Raw genomic sequence first — 18,492 nt, forward strand, 5'->3', positions numbered from 1 at the left:
AGCAAAAGAGCATGATGACAGTGTGGAATTTAAAAAGAAACACTTAGCTCACTGGTGCATTTCGAACCAGGGTCTGAATACCACATGATAGCTCCAGCTTTGGTGCTATTCTGCAGATCCGTGAGCTTCCAGGGAAAAAAGGCAGTGACAGCGGAAGAACAAGATGAAAACAGTCTAGACTGTGCAGTAGCAGCGGATGAATATGTGGAAGAAGAGTTTGGATGAGGTGCTTTGGGGAAATGGAGCTAGCTCAGACAGCCTTCATCAATGGAAGGAAGCTAGAGGAGGTTTGGTAGGAAGCACAGGAGTGACTTTCGGTGGGAGAAGACACTGGAAATTGCATCAGCAAATCTATTCTCTCAATTCATCAAAAGTGAGGTACAAGCTTTGCCTATGAGATTTTATAGATCAATCTCAAAGCTTAAGCAAGCCTTTTACACGTTTTTAGATCTGAAATGCTAACCATGTGCTAAATGTGTGGCTTCTAGAAAGCCTTATGAAACACGTGACAAATGAGTTTTACATGTGGAGAAAAGAAACAATTACTAATGCCACCCCATAGAAGGATAAGCACACCCCTTCTTGTGTGGAAATGTCTATTTTACCCTTCTCCATGTTTTGGCAAATTTGTAACATCTTCTTGTTCTCCAATTTTCCATCCAAAAATAGCAAATAGTATTTGACCTTGGGGAGAATACTCATCTTGGAGCTTTTTGGCCATCCCTCTTGTGATGGGTCCTATGGTGCTAGGCCTTCTTGTATCAGCTGTAGCTGGACCCTCATCTTCTTCTTCCACTCAACCTCAAGAATAGAGCCTTGAGAGTTTCTTGCAGCATCATCCAATGTTAACCCTCGGCAAGTGTAACCGAATCGTATCAAGTAATAATAAATGGTAAGACCAAGTATCGTTTCCCAAAGGACTCACGGCCTAAACAGTTATGTGATTTGTTGATTAAATTAGACTTGTGAGTAACTTCCTGTAGGTTTAAATGCAAATACTGAAAATTAAATATGAATGCATGTATTGATCAATTGGATCAAAAGAAGCAAAAGTGATTGAAATTATAGAATGATGATGTTGTTGGGGTTTTCAATTAATCCTATCCACTCTCATGTATTCAAGAATTCATATTTCTTTATTAATGTTAATGCCACTTTCTAATTTACCTTAAACCCAATGTCTTGGTGAAGAAAGCCTACTCTTAATCACTAGTTTACAATGTCTTGTCTCACTAGAAATTATTAAAGGCAACCAATCCTCCTATCCCAATGTATAGGCAATATTACTATTGGGAGAGTTTCTTCATGTCTAAATTTATCTATATGTGTCCATACAAATAAAATCAATGATCATGCAATTGAATAAGTTAAACAAAGCATAGTATAGAAGAAAAATCCTTACAATTAATGAAAGAGAGCATATGAATTAAAGAACCAATTCAATATATGAGAGTTTCAAAGGATTACATTGATTCCCCAACAACAATGAAGGTTTAGTTCACCATAATCATGGTGAAACTAGATGAACAATAACGAAAGAATGAAAGATAAAACCCTAGAACTTGAAGATTGGAGCTTGAGCATCCAAAATCCTCCTCCAAGGGATGAAGAAACTGTGATTTTGCTTTGTTATGCCAAAAGATACTAACCCTAGGTCGACTAAAATCTTATATAGACTCCTAAAGATTACAGAAAAGTGGCCCAAGGCCCATTAAAATGGCGCTCAGCGGTAATTACCGCTCAGTGGTAAGTGTGGTTCTTCTATTTGACGCTCAGCTGCAGTTTTACCCCTCAACGGTGACTACGAGACTTCAAAGTGCCGCTCGACGGTAATTTCCGCTGAGCGGTACTTGCGGCTCTTCTTTTATGCACTTTTTGTTCCTTTTCTGACTCCAACTTATGGCTACTTCACTTCTTCCATTCAATTCATCTTAAAACCTGCAAAAACAAGGAAAACCAAGCATAAAACCCATCCAACTCTCTTATTTCCAAAACATAAGCAACATCATGATTACATGCTAGTTTCTAAGTCCTAAAGGTTGTCTTTAAAGTCAAAATTAAGTCTAAAAATAATAATTTTTCAACTGTTTTCACAACCCCAAACTTAGAACTTTGCTTGTCCTCAAGCAAACAAAATGTAACTCAATCTTGTACCAATCCATACAATGGTTCACCACATTCAAAACTCCTTCTTTCAAGATAAGTAATTACTTAAATTAGCTCAACACAAAGAATTCAGTCAAGATGCACACATGCTTTAGTGTTCACATAATCAAATAATATACAACAAATGCTATTCTCATGAATGATCAATCAACTAAGCATAGATGTAAACATGTGCTCATGGAATCTTTCCTCACTAGATAAAGTGTTTCACTCAAAAACACACAAGTGTATAAGAGGTCACTCCTTCACTCTACTATCACAATGTCACATGAATTAACTTTGCCTTTCATTTAACCATAATCAAACACATTCACAAGCAAGTATCATCACAAGGACTTTTCTATGGCTTATAATGTGGCTGGGCTAACAAGAAAATTGGTTTTTCTAGATCACAAAATCCTTGAGTTAAGTGAATCATCTAAACACAACCATACTTCCTTCTTCCCAACTTTCTTTTGCATTGAACCTTTCTTTTTCTTTCTTCTCTTTTCCTTTTTCTTTTACTTTTCACATACTTAGCTCAATGCTTTTCATATCCCCCTTTTTAAACCACCCAACAACCCCAAACTTCAACATTTATCAATACCACAAAATATCTTCAACTCAACTCAAGGTAAAGCTTTTGAAAAAGGATTTTCTATCATGTTCAAAGCTAAGAGTTCAAAGGATAGAACACATTGTGCTCTCTTTTATTGGGCTAAAATCATGCATTTGGCTAATAAAGGGTAACAACAGATGGCCTTGATCATATGATACATACAAGGAAGTGATTCAGTCATAGAAACCTGGACAAAGTCATTCATGCTTTCAAAGTAATAGCATTCATTCGCACAAACTCTGGAGTTCAAAACCTCACATATAGGCTCATTCAACATTCCACATACACATCCTGCTTAGCATCATAATCACAATCACAACATCATGCATTTGTTCACATAACTCATGAACCACCACCTGTATATCAGCATATAGTGCACAATCTCAACATCAATCATTATCCAACCATCATCAAGCAATACTCATCATGCATAAATCACAAGCAAACCATCATAGCAGAAAAAGTTTCAAACTGAGTACATCAAACCCTATTCTAAAAACTGAAGCATATAAGTTCACAGTACAAAACAAAAGATAACAAATCCTGCTCTAGAGGTGATAGCATCCATCAATAAATGTTATCTCAGCTCCTCATTGATAACAGTTGAAAAACTATTATTTTCATGCTTAAAATTGAAACAAAAAGCAACCTTTACACTTAGAAACTAGCTTGAAATCATGTTTTTATCCATATTTTCATAAATAAGAGAGCTGGACAGGTTTATGCTTGATTTCAGTGTTTTTGTGCAAGTTTTAAGGTGAATTTAGTGAAAGAAGTGAAAAAGGAGAGAGATGGAATCAGAAAAGTCAACTAGAAACCAGAAAAGTCAACCAGTCAACCATAAAAGTCAACCAGTCAACCAAAAAGTCAACTAGTCAACCAGAATACGAAAAAAGTCAACCAGACGAGTTTTGGGCCAGTTTTATGCGATTTTATGATCTGTTTGGGCCTGGACCCGTTTTCTATTATTTTTATGTCCTATTTAAAGACCTAGATGTCTTAGGGTTGGTATCTTTGGCAGAAACAAAGCAAACACTCTCTCTTCCACCCCTTTGAAGGAGGATCTTGGATGCTCAGGCTACCTCTTCACCTTTCTAGGGTTTTATCTTTCATTCTTTCATTATTGTTCATCTAGGTTCACCATGAATATGGTGAACTAAACCTTGTATGTTTGTTGGGGAATCAATGTAATCTTTTGAAGCTCTCATATATGGAATTTGTGCTTGCATCTTAATCTAAGATTTATGCTTTCCTTCATCATTAGTTAGGGTTTTTCCTCTTTGCCTAATGCTTGCTTTGTTTAACTCATTCAATGCATGATTATTGATTTTGTCGATACGGAACGTACGGGGAAGTCTAGATCTGGGGAATTACTCCCAATAGTATATTGGTTGCCTTAAGCTCCTGTGCTAAAAAAACTAATTATTAGGAATGCTAGGAATTGTATGAACTCGTAATTAGGGAGAAGCCTTCTTGAAAGGTAATTTAGAGAGTGGCATTAACAATGATGACTTGAATGTTGAATTCCTAAAATATATGAGAGTGGATAAGATGAAATTGACCCCCAACAACATATTCATCAATATATTTCATTGAAAGTGCTTGTCTTTTGTTTTAGCCATTGATCAACCTCATGCATACATGTTTATTTTCGTCTTTTGCATATTAAACTCCACTTATTTTGTTCTTAAGTCTTAGCTAATCAACAAATCACATAACTAAACTAGGTCGTGAGTCCTTTGGGAGAACGATACTTGGTCTTACCAAGTTTATTACTTGAAACGATTCGGTCATACTTGTCGATTGTAAAACAAGTTTGTGACATCATATTTTGGTGATCATAAATTTGTCCATCAAGTTTTTGGCACCGCTGCCGGGGACTCTGGTTTAACTGGTTAATTTGTGTGATTATTGATTATCTTTTACTTTAATTTTGAATTTCTGTTTTTATTTTCTGTTTTTATTTTTTCCGTTTTTATTTGATTTGGTTTTATTTTATTTGATTTTATTTGATTTTATTTTATTTTATTTTATTTGATTTTATTTGATTTTATTTGATTTGATTTTATTTTATTTTATCTTATTTGATTTGATTTGATTTTATTTTATTTGATTAGATTAGATTTTATTTGATTTGATTAGATTAGATTTGATTTGATTTGATTTTATTTTATTTTATTTTATTTTATTTTATTTTATTTTATTTTCTATTTTTATTTTATTTTTTTTTTTTTCTGTTTTTATTTTTATTTTTATCTTCTATCTTTCTATCTTTTATCTTCTTATCTCTTATTTTATATCTTCTCTATCTTTTTGTGCTAACAATTCTTTTTATTTTTATCTTTTATCTTTCTATCTTTTATCTACTTGTCTCTTATTTTATATCTTCTCTATCTTTTTGTGCTAACAATTGTTTTTAGGGTTTTGTGCCTAATGCCTGCAGGATGCAATTCGGTCAAGAATTTAACTATATGGGCACTCAATTCTTCAAGGTCAACAAAGGAAAGCAAGATATCTCATCTTTCAGGCAAGGAATGGAGGAATCACTAGGTCATGCATGTGACAGATACAAAAGCCTATTAAGAAAGACTCCCACACATGGATTTGACGAGGTAGAAGTAGTCCTAATCTTCCTTGGAGGTCTTGGTTCACAAACCAAGATGATGCTTGACGCCTCAGCTGGAGGTAATATCAAATGGAAGACTCCAGAGGAAGCTACGAAAATAATTGAAAACATGGCTACTAATGATAATGAGCTGAACAATGAAACAGGAGCTCCTATTCAACAAAAAGGAGTTCTACAGTTGCAATCCAATGATGCCTTGCTTGCACAAAACAAGATACTAACTCAACAATTGGAGAATCTCACAAAGATACTTGCACAACTGCCAAAAGAGTTAAAGACTGTTGCACAGGTTCAACCACAAATGTGTGAATTATGTGGTGGTGACCATATAAATGGTCAATGTGTCTTTCCAGTGGAAGCGTTAGAGGATGTTAACTTCATGGCCAATCAATTTCCATACTGTCAGGGGAACTTCAATCAAGGGTGGAAACCACACCCAAGTATTGGTCAAGGACAAAGTGGGCAAGCTGGACAATCAGGGCCATTTCACAAGCAACAACAGCAACAACAACAACAACCAACCTTATGGCAACAAATGTCTACACTTAATGAAAGATCAACAAGGTTGGAAGAAACTCTTCAGCAATTCATACAGAAAATTGAATCTTCTCAAAAGAGCACTCAAGCCGTTATTAAGAACTTGGAGATTCAAATGGGTCAGATTACCAAGCAATTGGAAGAAAGGCCTGACAAAAATTTTGGGGCTAATACTAAGGTTAACCCCAGGGAAGAGTGTGAAGTGCTAGTGAGTGTAAATGTTGAAAAAGTTGAGTTGGAAAAAGAAGAGAGAGAAGAGAGAAAAGAGAGAGAAGAGAAAGAAGAAGAGAAAATTTGTGTGAAGATTGAGAAAGTGAGTAGAAAAAGAAAAGAAAAAAAGAAAGTGAGAGAAAAGAAAAAGAGGACGAGAGAAAAAAAGAAAGAATCATATGAAAAACCTCTTCCTCATCCAAAGAAGTATCATAGGAAGGAAAAGAAATTTAAGTGCTTTATGGAAATCTTCAAGAAATTGGAGATTAAAGTTCCTATGATTGATACACTGCAACAGGTTCCTGGTTTGATCAAATTTCTGAAGTTCAGTAGAAAGAAGAAAAAGAAGATGGAACATGAGCTTTATTGGGTCAATCTAGTGACGTTAAAAGAGCGCTTGCTGGGAGGCAACCCAGTGATTTAAGAACTTTTAATTTTTGGTTTGGTGATGTAATTTTGAACCTTTGGATATTTTTGTTTTGGTTATAAGTTTGTTACAGGGTTTACATCTACTGATGGATGTTAGGCGGAAGAGTATCTACTGAAGGATACTATGTTTGTATACACCTACTAATGGGTGTTGGTAAGAAAGATTTGCATCTACTGAAGGGTGCTGGAGGATTTTGGGTTAGGCTCGTGACGTTAAACAAGCGCTACCTGGGAGGCAACCCAGTTGATTGATTTTATCTGTATTGTTTGTTTTGATTCTGCTTTAGTTGCATGATAGGGATTGAATGTTTGAGTGATCTGATAAATTAATTGCAGGGAGCAAGTGAGGGGCATGAGTAGAAGGCACCTAGGGTAAGCTAGGAAGAAGAAAAACACAACACGAAAGTGCCGCTGAGCGGTGGTATCGTAAAAGGGGCTTAGGTTGCCCCTTAGCGGAACCCGAGCCCATTAGGGTATTTTTATACCCTAAGTCACGCTTTGGCCTCTATTTCCAGATTCTTCTCTGCACACACACTCCTAAACACTTTTACAAAGGTTCTCTACAACTTTTCCCTCATCCCTTTTTAGAAAATCTCCCTTCCACTCACTTGCTCACTAGTTTTCCATCTAAGTTTGGGGTTGGGAGAAAGCATCATTGAAGGGGCTGATTTCTTCATTGTGGTTTACTAATGCTTAACAATGTATCTTTTGGTTTTGTGAATTATGTTTGATGCAGGGATGGCCTCCTCATCGGGCAAAAAGAATCAAGACTAGAAGATCCAACAAGAGGAAGATACAGAGGACAACTCAGATTGATGAGGAGTTGAGATAGCATTTACGGATGAATGCTATCATATGCTTATGCTTTTGTTGGTTTAAGTTTTCTAAACTTATTTATTTTTTGTTTTAGATTAGGGTTTGATGTACTCTATTGAAAACCTGGTTTGTTATGATGATTTGCTATTAATTGTGATTGTGTGATAAGTAATGCTTGATGATGATTAGTGATTGATTGATGTTGAGATAGATGTGCACATTAAAATGCTTATACAGGTGATTTATAAGCTTTGTGAACAAATGCAGGATATCATGATTGTGATTGTGAAATTAAGCAGAATGTGTATGTCAAATGTGAATGAGCTTATATGTGAGGTTTTGAGCTCTAGAGTTTTTGGTATGATTGAATGTTATTACTTTGAAAGCATGAATGACTTTGCCCAGGTTTTCTATGATTGAATCAATTGCTTGTTTTGCATCATATGATCAAGGCTGTTTGTTGGAACCCTTTTTATTGGCCAAATTCATAAAATTAGCCCACTAAAAGAGAACACTTTGTGTTCTATCCTTTGAACCCTTAGCCTTGAACATACACTGAAAACCCTTGATTGAAAATCTTTACCTTGAGTTAAGTAGAAGATCTTGTGTGGTATTGATAAATGTTCAAGTTTGGGGTTGTTCGGAAAACATGAAAAAGGAAAAGCATTGAGCTAAGAGCTAAAAAGTAAGAATATGCAAAGAAAAAAAAGAAAAAGAAAAGAAAAGAAAAAGAAGCAAAGCTCAATGCAAATGCAAAGGCAAGTTGGGAAGAATAAGAATAATTGTGTTGTTATGATTCTCTTAACTCAAGGATTTTGTGATCTAGAAAAACCAATTTTCTTGTTAGCCCAGCCACATTATAAGCCATTGAAAAGTCCTTGTGATGATGCATGCTTGTGAATGTTTTTGATTGTGGTAAAATGAAAGGCAAAGTTGATTCATGTAACATTGTGATAGTGGAGTGAATGAGTGAAACACTTTACCTCTTATACACTTGTATGTTGAGTGAAACACTTTACCTAGTGAGGAAATATTTCATAAGCACATGAACATCCATGCTTAATTGATTGATCATTCATGAAAAATAGCATTTGTTGGAATTTAAATGACTTTGTGAACACTAAAGCATGTGCACATCTTGATTGAACTCTTGGTCATAAGTTTGAGTGAAGTTGTTACTTATCTTGAAAAAGAGGATTTTTGAATGAGTGAACCACCATATGAATTGGTTGAAGATTGAGTTACATCTTGTTTGCTTGAGGACAAGCAAAGTTCTAAGTTTGGGGTTGTGATAACAGTTGAAAAACTGTTATTTTCATGCTTAAAATTGACACAAAAAGCAACCTTTACACTTAGAAACTAGCTTGAAATCATGTTTTTATCCATATTTTCATAAATAAGAGAGCTGGACAGGTTTATGCTTGATTTCAGTGTTTTTGTGCAGGTTTTAAGGTGAATTTAGTGAAAGAAGTGAAAAAGGAGAGAGATGGAATCAAAAAAGTCAATCAAAAACCAGAAAAGTCAACCAGTCAACCAGAAAAGTCAACCAGTCAACCAGAATACGAAAAAAGTCAACCAGACGAGTTTTGGGCCAGTTTTATGCGATTTTATGATCTGTTTGGGCCTGGACCCGTTTTCTATTATTTTTATGTCCTATTTAAAGACCTAGATGTCTTAGGGTTGGTATCTTTGGCAGAAACAAAGCAAACACTCTCTCTTCCACCCCTTTGAAGGAGGATCTTGGATGCTCAGGCTACCTCTTCACCTTTCTAGGGTTTTATCTTTCATTCTTTCATTATTGTTCATCTAGGTTCACCATGAATATGGTGAACTAAACCTTGTATGTTTGTTGGGGAATCAATGTAATCTTTTGAAGCTCTCATATATGGAATTTGTGCTTGCATCTTAATCTAAGATTTATGCTTTCCTTCATCATTAGTTAGGGTTTTTCCTCTTTGCCTAATGCTTGCTTTGTTTAACTCATTCAATGCATGATTATTGATTTTGTCGATACGGAACGTACGGGGAAGTCTAGATCTGGGGAATTACTCCCAATAGTATATTGGTTGCCTTAAGCTCCTGTGCTAAAAAAACTAATTATTAGGAATGCTAGGAATTGTATGAACTCGTAATTAGGGAGAAGCCTTCTTGAAAGGTAATTTAGAGAGTGGCATTAACAATGATGACTTGAATGTTGAATTCCTAAAATATATGAGAGTGGATAAGATGAAATTGACCCCCAACAACATATTCATCAATATATTTCATTGAAAGTGCTTGTCTTTTGTTTTAGCCATTGATCAACCTCATGCATACATGTTTATTTTCGTCTTTTGCATATTAAACTCCACTTATTTTGTTCTTAAGTCTTAGCTAATCAACAAATCACATAACTAAACTAGGTCGTGAGTCCTTTGGGAGAACGATACTTGGTCTTACCAAGTTTATTACTTGAAACGATTCGGTCATACTTGCCGATTGTAAAACAAGTTTGTGACATCATATTTTGGTGATCATAAATTTGTCCATCACTCATTAACCCATGTTGTCATCTGTGTCTTCCTCCTCTTCATCATCCTCAGCATCTTCAAAAGCATCTTCATCATCCATAGTTGAAGCTTCAGCTGCTCAAGCTCTACTGTCCTGAGCTTGCTCCTCTGGCCATGCCACCACATTATGAAACTCATCCATGGTCCACCTATGTGCTGGGGGTGTATCATACATCCCAATAATCATCTCTGCTGTGGCCACTTGCCCTCTGTGGATGGACTGCATCCTAGCATCTATAAGAGACATATACATGTCCTTCATCTGAAATGGCTCTGCCTCTGGAGTCTCTGCAGATGCGTGGCCCTATGGGGCTCCTCTTCCTCTACGAGGACAGCGTGGTGGTACTGGCTGAGCTGCCTCATCACCTCCACTATACTGTCTGTAATAGGCCTCATCAATAGCTTTCCTAGGCCTCTCAAATGGTGGAGCAGAGATATTCACCCCAGCTAGCTCACATAAGTGTGTAATCAGATAGGGATGCTCCAGAGGTGCTTTATTATTCATAGTGTTGGCACACACCTGTATCTCATTAGCTATGACTTGGCCAATGTTAATGCTATCCCTCTAAGCACACAGTACAAGAGAAATGCCCTGCTGACAGTTATGTCTGAGACATGTGGATGTTAGCATGAGAAAATGCCATCCAATACTTTGCTAGAGGATTTAGATCAACTCTCCTGATGGTCACTACAACACCATTCTTGTTTCTCTTAAAGTGTCCACCAGACACACATAGCACACTTTCCACATCCCCAAAGTCTGCTCCTTCTTCCATATTGAGCGCAAATTGACATGTTCACCAACCCATTCAGTATTTAAAAATCTATTAATGGAATCAGGGTCATACCGAATGGCGTGTCCTCTAACATAGCTCAAATAATCCTCAGCAGGATGATCACTGAACCTTCTTGCGTTGGTGAAAATTCTTTCACCACTGCTATGTTAGCTGGTGCAGGGTTAGTGGCTAGCCTCCCCTAGTTCCTGTTCTTCAGTTGCTCCCCAAACTGTGGAGCAAAGTCAGGTATTAGTCCAGCCTTCCTTTCCATCAGTAGCCTCCTATCTTGGACAATTTTAAAGTGGCGCTCATGCTTGCAAGATAGGAACTTGTTGGCATAGGAGCGTTCTGGCTCCTTATCCTTCCTCTTGGATCCTATAGTCTTGATTCTCTTGCCCGATGAAGAGGTCATCCCTACATCAAACACAATTCACAAAACCACAAGGCATATTGTTAAGCATTAGAAAACCACAAACAACACCTTAAGATCAGTCCTATCACCGTTGAGGGCAATCAAAACCCCTCAGCGCAACTTATACAGCAAGTCAGCAGCCAAAAGAAGTAAGAAAAAACATTTTGTTAGAATTGCGCTCAGGGGAAATTTCCGCTGAGCGACAATTCTACAGATTTTTCACAATCTTGTTTAAATGCTCCTAATCTCCACCCACATGTGTTCTTCCTTGTTCCAGACCCAAATCCAGCAGTTTAATCGTTCCAAACAACAGTTAATTCATCTAATCATGCATAAAAATCAAAATTCCTCAAGAATCATGCTTAGACAACCATGTTCATACCAATTCATGCTTTCAAAAACCTAGAATGGAAAAATAATGCTTGTACTTACTTGGGTGGAGATGCTAAATGAGTGAAAAATGCTCTAGGAATGTGAAGAAGTCAACCCCCAACAACAATGCTCTCACCAAATGCCAAACTTGAATTAAAACTTGGTGCAAAAGTGAGTGGAAGAGAGGTTTTGTGATGGGGGAAGAAGGGAAAAGTGAGAAGAACTCTTTGGAGAGTGCTTAAGAGTGTGTGGGAAGAGTGAGATATGAAAATAGAAGCAAAGCCGCACCCTAGGTATAAAATTACCCAAATGGGCCATTCCCGCTGAGCCCAATTGAACCAAACCAGTCCACCCAACTCTGCAGTGTTGGCGCTCAGCGGAAATTTTCGCTGAGCGGCATTTGCGGCACCTCCTCTCCTTCTTCCTAGCTTGCCCTAGGTGTCTTATACTCATGCCTCTCACTCACCTCATGCATTTATGTTTTCACATCACTCATACATTTCATCCCTATCATGCATCTAAAGCAGAATCAAAACAAACAAACACAAATAAAGTGAATCAACTGGGTTGCCTCCCAGGTAGCGCTTGTTTAACGTCACGAGCCTGACCCAAAATCCTCCAGCACCCTTCAGTAAGTGCAAATCTTTCTTACCCACACCCATCAGTAGGTGTAAACAAACCTGATATCCTTCAGTAGATACTCAACCACCTAGTATCCATCACTAGATGCTATACCATGAAATCTCAAACAACATAAATCAATGTCCCAAAGTTTATAAAATTACATAACCAAAATCATAGAAATTAATGTTCTCAAATCACTAGGATGCCTCCCATTAAGCGCTCTTTTAACGTCACTAGCTTGACCCAATATGCTCATGCTCCATCTTCACTATTGGTGTTCCTTTTTCTTTCATCACACCAACTCATCAACTGCTTCCGGTCCACCTTTTTGACTCTCCTTGAATATGGAGCTTCAATTTCTAACACTCCATTCTCTTTATAGTCTTTCACAACCCACAACTTGTTCTTGAATCTTACTGGTGTACCAAGTTTGAGTTGTGCCTGGATCAAGTCATCATGCACCTTCCTTCCTTTGCCATCTTTTTCTTCTTCCCTAACCTGTGACAAGAAACAACATTTACCTTTGAAGACTGGCTTTGCAGCTTTTGAACTAGTCACGGGTGCATCCATACATGCAGCTTTATGACTAGCCTCCTTCTCTTGAATCTGCTGCTCCTCTTTGATGACATTAAAGATCACCTTTTCTCCTCGGTCTTGAAGCACTATCATCCCATCATCCACATTGATTATTACCTTTGTCGTTTTCATAAACGGTCTTCCAAGAATGATTGAGACCTTCTCATCCTCCTTCATCTCCATCACCACAAAATCTACCAGGAATTTTAGTTTGTCTATGCAAACCATCACATCTTCCGCCACACCATAAGGTTTCTTGGAAGATCCATTCGCCATTAACAAAGTCACCTTTGTTAGTTTGACTTCAAGATCACCAATCCTTTCAAGCAGAGATAAAGGCATCAAATTAATGCTTGATCCTAAATCAATTAGGGCTTTCCTTACTTTCTCCTTCCCTATGACGCAATGAATAGTAAAACTTCCTAGATCTTTCACTTTTGGAGGAAGTGGCTTCTTCTCAATAGCACTACAATCTCCCTTTTCATCTAAATATCTCTTCTTTGTGGAGACTTGCTTCATGTGTTTTGCATAAGCTGGAATTTGTTGCAATGTTTCATTCAAAGGTATTGTAATGTCCAATTGCTTAAAGATATCTTTAAAGCGTCCATATTATCTCTCTTTTTCAATCTTTTCACTCCCCTTAGGATAAGGAAGAATTTTATTACTTTTCTCAATTTTTTTCGCTCCCCTCTTCTTTTCATTCTCTCTTTTCTCATCCTCACCTATTATATCTTCTTTTCTCTCCACTTTTTTTTTCAACTCAACACTCTATTTCTCATCCACCCTCTTGTCATCTACACTTACAATAGCTTTACACTCTTCCCTAGGGTTAACCTCAGTATTAGCCCCAAAACACTTATTAGGCATATCCTTCAAATCCTTAGCCATTTGGCCCATCTGTATCTCTAAATTTCTAATTGCAGCTTCAGTGCTTTTAGGATTGGAGATGGTCACCTGAATAAATTGTTGAAGAGTTTCTTCAACCTTTGATGATTTCTCATTTAATGCAGATACTTGTTGCCATATTGATGGTTGTTCCTATGGTCTATTAAACTGTCCTGCTTGTCCAGCTTGTCATTTCTGACCTTGACCCATGCTTGGGTGTGGTTTCCACCCTTGGTTGTAGTTCCCTTGGCGGTATGGAAACTGATTGCCATGAAATTGACATCTTCTAAAGCCTCCATTGGAAAAGCGCATTGACCATTGATATGGTCACCACCACACAGTTCACAAAATTTTTGTTGAACCTGTGCAACATTCTTTAACTCCTTTGGCAACTGAGCAAGTGTCTTTGTCAAATTCTCCAACTGTTGAGTTATCATTTTGTTCTGTGCAAGCAAGGCGTCTTGAGATTACAATTGTAGAACCCCCTTCTGTTGAATTGAAGCTCCTCTTTCATTATGCATCCCATTATCATTAGTAGCCATGTTGTCAATCAATTCAGTGGCTTCCTCTGGAGTCTTGCATTTAATATTACCTCCAGCTGAGGCATCTAGCATCAACTTGGTTTGTGAACCAAGACCTCCAAGGAAAACAATGACTACAGTTGCTTCATCAAAGCCATGAGTGGGCATCTTTCTCAACAAGCTCATGTATTTATCCCAGGCTTGACCTAACGTCTCCTCCATGCCTTGTCTAAAAGAAGAAATTTCTTGCTTCCCTTTGTTGATTTTAGATTGTGGGAAGTACTTGTTTAAGAACTTTGAAACCACGGCTTCCCATTCAGTAAAGCTTTCCTTTGGAAAAGAATTCAACCATAACTTGGCATTGCCTCCCAATGCGAAAGGAAACAAACTAAGCTTTATTGCTTCATCTGGCACACCATTGATCTTTAGAGTGTTACAAATCTCGTTGAATGTGGTGAGATGCTCATATGGACTTTCATGTGATAGCCCATTAAATTGGTTGCTCTTAACCAATTGTATCAACGTTGGTTTCACCTCCATGTTTGCAGCATTTACCCTCGGCCTAGCAATGCTATTAAAGTGATGAGGGCCAACAATAGTGGTGTAATCCGCTAGAGTACGTCTACCGTTGTTCTCTACAGCCATCTCTTCAGTACTTTGGATAGATCTTTGTGGTGAGGGTTGTAAATGTGTTTCCTGAGAAGGAAATAGTTCTCTGGAAGTTCGGATCCTCCTTCTCCTTCTACTTTCGTCCAATCCTTCAAGAAGAGGTTCCAAAGTTTTCTTGTTGCTAGTCCTAATTGTATCCTGCATACACAAGAACACAAAACCCTATAAACAATTGTTAGCACAAAAAGATAGAAAAGATAAACTAAAAAGATAAAAAGAACAAAAAGATAAAATAAAAAGATAAAATAAAAAATAAAAATCAAGTCCAAGTTAATTAATAATCACACAAATAGAATAGTTAAACCACGAGTCCCCGACAACGACGCCAAAAACTTGTTAACCATCGGCAAGTGTAACCGAATCGTATCAAGTAATAATAAATGGTATGACCAAGTATCGTTTCCCAAAGTAATAATAAATGGTAAGACCAAGAAATCACATAACTGTCTAGGCCGTGAGTCCTTTGGGAAATGATACTTTGTCTTACCATTTTATATTACTTGATACGATTCAGTACACTTGTCGAGTGTTAACAAGTTTTTGGAACTGTTGCCGGGGACTCGTGGTTTAACTATTCTATTTGTGTGATTATTGATTAGCTTTGTCTTGATTTTTTTATCTTTTTATCTTTTGTTTTATCTTTTTATCTTTTTGTTTATCTTTTTATCTTTTTATCTTTTTATCTTTTTGTTTTTATCTTTTTATCTTTTTATCTTGTTTATCTTTTTATCTTGTTATCTTTTTAGTTTATCTTTTCTATCTTTTTGTGCTAACAATTGTTTCTAGGGTCCTGTTTTCTTGTGTATGCAGGATACAATTCGAACTAGGAGCAAGAAAATTTCGGAACCTCTTCTTGAAGTATTGGACGAGAGTAGACGGAGAAGGAGAATCTAAACATCTAGAGAATTATTTCCTTCTCCGGAGACACTTCTACAACCCTCACCACAAAGATCTAACCAAAGTACTGAAGAGATGGTCGAAGAGAACAATGGTAGACGTTCTCTGGCGGATTACACCAGTGTTGTTGACCCCCATCACTTTAATAGCATTGCTAGGCCGAGGGTCAATGCTGCAAACATTGAGGTGAAACCGGCGTTGATATGGTGAAGAGCAACCAATTTAATGGGTTATCACATGAAAGTCCATATGAGCATCTAACCACATTCAATGAGATTTGCAACACTGTGAAGATCAATGGTGTGCCAGATGAAGCAATAAAGCTAAGCTTGTTTCCTTTCTCATTGGGAGGCAATGCAAAGCTATGGTTGAATTCTTTCCCGAAGGATAACTTTACTGAATGGGAAGTCGTGGTTTCAAAGTATCTTAACAAGTACTTCCCACAATCCAAAGTCAACAAAGGGAAGCAAGAAATTTCTTCTTTTAGACAAGGCATGGAGGAGACGCTAGGTCAAGCATGGGATAGATACAAGAGCTTGTTGAGAAAGACGCCCACTCATGGCTTTGACAAAGCAACAGTAGTCATTATTTTCCTTGGAGGTCTTGGTTTACAAACCAAGTTGATGATAGATGCCTCAGCTGGAGGTAATATTAAATGCAAGACTCTAGAGGAAGCTTTTGAATTGATAGAAAATATGGATACTAATGACAACTAGATGCATAGTGAAAGAGGAACTTAAATTCAATAGAAGGGAGTCTTACAATTGCAATCTCAAGATGCCTTGCTTGCTCAAAATAAAATCATAACTTAACAGTTGGAAGAAGTGACAAAGAAGCTTTGTTTATTACCATAAGAGATATATAATATTTCAATGGTTCAAAGGTAGCAGAAACAGTGGCAGCAACAACCTACTCCAATTGAGAAAACCACAAAGCTTGAGGAGACTTTCCAGCAATTCATGAAAATGAGTGTTTCTTATTGTAAGAATGTAGAGGCAGATTTAACAGTATGAAGATGCACATTGGGCAATTGGTCAACAAGATGGAGGGTTGTGAGAAGAATGCGAAAAGTAATTTGAGAGAAGAGTGTAAAACTATTGTTACAAGAAGTGGCAAAGTGTTAGAGGAAAGAAAAATAGAGAGAAAATAGAATGAAAATGAGAGTGGAAAGAAACACTTGAGTGGAAAGAGAGGGTTGAGAAAGAAAAAAAGAGAGAAGAGGTAGATGAGAGAGAAAAAGAAAGAGAGAAAGAAGAGGTAGGTGAGAGAAAAAAAGAAAGAGATTTTGACAAACCACTTCCTTATCCAAAGATTTATTCAAGGAAGGAGAAAGAAAAACAGCTGGAGCTGTTCATGGAGATTTTTAAAAAACTGGAGATTACCATACCTTTCTCTGAAGCATTGCAAAAAATGCGTTCGTATGAAAAGTTTTTGAAGGAGCTCCTCACAAAGAAACAAAAATACATTGAAAATGAGACCATTGAAGTGCAAGGTAATTGCAGTGCAATCATACAAAAATTATTACCTCCTAAGTTTAAAGATCCAGGAAGCTTCACCATTCCGTGTACCATAGGAGAGTTGGAAGTTGGAAGAGCATTAATTGATTTGGGAGCTAGCATTAATTTAATGTCGCTCGCTATGTTCAAAAGAATTGAAGGTTTGGAACTCAAACCTACTAGAATGGCACTCCAATTGGCGGACAGGTCTCTTAAATACCTGTACGGGGTGGTTGAAGATGTGCTGGTGAAGTTAGACAAATTTGTATTCCCAGTGGATTTTGTCATAATGGATATGGAGGAGAATGGAGATGTGCCTCTCATCTTAGGGAGACCATTTATGAAGATTGCTAGAGTTTTAATTGATGTGGAGAATGGCAAACTTAAAGTAAGAGTTCAAGATGAAGAAGTGAATTTTGATGTATTCAAAGCCATGACACACCCTAAAGATGATAAAGCATGTTTCCAATTTGATATGCTTGATGAAGTTTGTATGGTGCAAGAGAAGATGGTACGTTGTTCTTCTCCGTTAGAAAAAACTCTTATTGATGCTTGTGAACACTTCAATGAAGAGGAAGAAAAATTAATTGATGAGTTGATAACGATTGAAAAACCATTATTTTTATACTTAATTTTGACATCAAAAACACCCTTTATGACTTAGAAACTAGCTTGAAATCATGCTTTTGCTTTAAGTTGTGGAAGTAAGAGAGTTGGATACGTTTTATTATTGTTTTTCCTTGTTTTGACAGGAATTAAGATGAATTGGATGAAGAAGTTGAAGGAGTAAGGAGTTGGACTCAAGAAAGGAAGGAAAATTGAACAAAAGAAGAAACGCAGCTACCGCTCAACGCCATTTCACCGCTGAACGACACGCTTGCTGTTGAAGTTCTCTGTCTGACGCTTAAGCGCCACCGGTGAGGGCTAATCCAAGTATCGCAGGCACCGTTGAGCGGCATTTCTACCGTTGAGCGCCAGAATCTGCTATTGAGTACACTATCTCAAACTTGAGCGTCGTCGCTGAGCGTCATTCTGAAGTGTCGTACTTACCGCTGAGCGCAATTCCTACCGCTGAGCGCTGTTAACTTGGGCTTGGGCCAATTTTATGTATTTTTAATAAACTATATAAGGGTTTAGTCGACCTAGGGTTGGGATCTTTGGACAGAAAGAGGCGAAATTACACTCCTTTCACCCCTTGGAGGCGGATTTTGGATGTGGAAGCTCCGATCTTCAACTTTTAGGGTTCTATCTTTCATTCTTTTCATTCTTTTCTTCTAGTTTCACCATGTCTATGGTGAACTAAACCTCCATTATTGTTGGGGAAACAATGTAA

General features: G+C 37.3%; 1 pseudogene; it reads right to left on the reverse strand.

Annotated features, from left to right (window-relative positions):
- Positions 1-13,459: 13,459 nt before the first annotated feature.
- On the reverse strand, positions 13,460-14,637 carry LOC148195860 (uncharacterized; annotated as a pseudogene).
- Between the last annotated feature and the right edge of the window lie 3,855 nt (positions 14,638-18,492).

Source organism: Vigna umbellata, chromosome 7 (genome assembly GCF_029865625.1).
Source record: "Vigna umbellata cultivar VRB3 chromosome 7, Vumbellata_1.0, whole genome shotgun sequence".
NCBI classification, from domain to species: Eukaryota; Viridiplantae; Streptophyta; class Magnoliopsida; order Fabales; family Fabaceae; genus Vigna; species Vigna umbellata.